Below are 2,977 nucleotides of genomic sequence, written 5' to 3' on the forward strand. Positions count from 1 at the left end.
TCTTGACTATATGTTCTATACATTCTGCAATTCATTTGATAAATTAATCAGTTTTCGTATAAAATACGAAATTGTCTGGGTGACCCCAAACTATTAAATGGTAGTGTATATACGTATATACAGTGCATCCAGAAGGTATTCACAGCACTGCACTTTTTCCACATTTTGTTGTGGAATACATTCCTTTTTTCCCCATCAACATTCCACACACAATACTCCTTACCGACAAGTTTTTTTTTTTTAGAACTTTTTGTTAATTTATTAAAAATAAAAAAAACGAAGAAATCATGTACATAAGTATTTACAATCTAAAAAAAAAAAATCTAAAATATCCACCGCCAGCCAGTTACTGCTCCCCATGTCCTCGACCAACCCCTTTGGACTATATAGATTAGCCACCGTGAGACGGGGCAGGCAGTTCCGGTGGTGGAGGACCGGAGAAAAACTCCTGTAGATTCCAAAGTCCTGGGTGGTCGGTGGCTAAGCAAAAGAGCTAAAAGAACGCTGCTTTTGCAGGGGGACTATTGGTACCATAATGCTCCCCATGCTGGTACTTGTGGTTCTCCAAATGCCTGCATGGAGGGGGGGGGGGGGGGGGGGCAGGCTTGCTAGGACCTTTAATCCCACTGTGAATTACAAAATTACTAAATGCACAAGCTTTCAACACCGTCCAGGGGTGCAGGGGATAGCCCCAGGCCTGGGCTTTTCTGGAGGGGTGGGACCCCTTTATTTGGGGGTCCCCACCTCCCCAAGAACCCCGGCCTGGGGTGAATAGTAAGGGTGGGTAATGCTTTGGACATGGGACCCCGGCTGAGGCATGTCCAAAATAAAAGTAACATGGGGGTCTATGGTGCCTCTCTCCGTCTGACCATTGGTCTGCGTGTACAGTATACAGTAACCTTACAGTTGCCACTATCCATCTGCCGCTACAGTACTACGCAGCGCAGTAATCTGGGTCTGTGTGTACAGTAACGTTACTTGTCACTATCCATCTGCCGCTACTTGCGCTACAGTACTATGCAGCACAGTAATCTGGGTCTGTGTGTATAGTATACAGTTGCCACTATCCATCTGCCAGTACTCGCGCTACAGTACTACGCAGTGCAGTAATCTGGGTCTGTGTGTACAGTATACAGTACCCTTACAGTTGCCACTATCCATCTGCCCCTACTCGCGCTACAGTACTACGCAGTGCAGTAATCTGGGTCTGTGTGTACAGTATACAGTAACCTTACAGTTGCCACTATCCATCTGCCAGTACTCGCGCTACAGTACTATGCAGTGCAGTAATCTGGGTCTGTGTGTACAGTATACAGTAACCTTGCAGTTGCCACTATCCATCTGCCGCAACTCGCGCTACAGCACTACGCAGCACAGTAATCTGGTTCTGTGTGTACAGTATACAGTAACCTTACAGTTGTCACTATCCATCTGCCGGTACTCGCGCTACAGTACTATGCAGTGCAGTAATCTGGGTCTGTGTGTACAGTAACCTTACAGCTGCCACTATCCATCTGCTGCTACTCGCGCTACAGTACTACGCAGCGCAGTAATCTGGGTCTGTGTGTACAGTATACAGTAACCTTGCAGTTGCCACTATCCATCTGCCGCAACTCGCGCTACAGCACTACGCAGCACAGTAATCTGGTTCTGTGTGTACAGTATACAGTAACCTTACAGTTGTCACTATCCATCTGCCGGTACTCGTGCTACAGCACTACGCAGTGCAGTAATCTGGGTCTGTGTGTACAGTAACCTTACAGTTGTCATTATCTATCTGCCGCTACTCGCGCTACAGTACTACGCAGTGCAGTAATCTGGGTCTGTATATACAGTACAGTAACCTTACAGTTGTCTCTATCCATCTGCTAGTACTCGCGCTACAGTAATACGCAGCACAGTAATCTGGGTCTGTATATACAGTACAGTAACCTTACAGTTGTCTCTATCCATCTGCTAGTACTCGCGCTACAGTAATACGCTGCACAGTAATCTGGGTCTGTGTGTACAGTATACAGTAACCTTACAGTTGTCACTATCCATCTGCCGGTACTCGCACTACAGTACTATGCAGCACAGTAATCTGGGTCTGTATACAGTACCCTTACAGTTGTCATTATCCAAAAAGAGGGGGGTGGGCAGCGCTAATTAAAATGCTGTTAATGTGCAATATTTAGCAGAAAAAATGAAAAATGGAAGATTGGTTAGATCTATTACAGTTTTAATACAATTTCTAAAATATAAAGCCAGAAAATGCAGGCTAAAAACAAATGACAATATTAAATTTAAATGATAAAATCATCATCTCACCAGACCGAACCACATGGGGGTAAGACCCAGGAAGTCCCAAATGTCCAGAGGATGTGCACTGGTCCCACCCACTTGGTGGTGGGGATAATCCGGAGTGTCCAAATGATGGTTGTCATTATCCATCTGCCACTACTCGCACTAGAGTAATACGCAGTGCAGTAATCTGGGTCTGTGTGTACAGTATACAGTAACCTTACAGTTGTCATTATCCAGCTGCCGCTATTCACGCTACAGTACTACGCAGTGCAGCAATCTGGGTCTGTGCGTACAGTATACAGTAACCTTACAGTTGTCATTATCCATCAGCCGGTACTCACGCTACAGTACTACACAGCGCAGTAATCTGGGTCTGTGTGTACAGTATACAGTAACCTTACAGTTGTCACTATCCATCTGCTGGTACTCGCGCTACAGTACTACGCAGTGCAGTAATCTGGGTCTGTGTGTACAGTATACAGTAACCTTACAGTTGTCATTATCCATCAGCCGGTGCTCGCGCTACTGTACTACGCAGCGCAGTAATCTGGGTATGTATACCGTACCCTTACAGTTGTCACTATCCATCTGCCAGTACTCGCACTACAGTGCTACGAAGTGCAGTAATCTGGGTCTGTGTGTACAGTATACAGTAACCTTACAGTTGTCATTATCCATCTGCCGGTACTCG

The sequence above is a fragment of the Crinia signifera genome, unplaced genomic scaffold (assembly GCF_055691185.1).
Source record: "Crinia signifera unplaced genomic scaffold, ASM5569118v1 HAP2_SCAFFOLD_207, whole genome shotgun sequence".
NCBI lineage: Eukaryota > Metazoa > Chordata > Amphibia > Anura > Myobatrachidae > Crinia > Crinia signifera.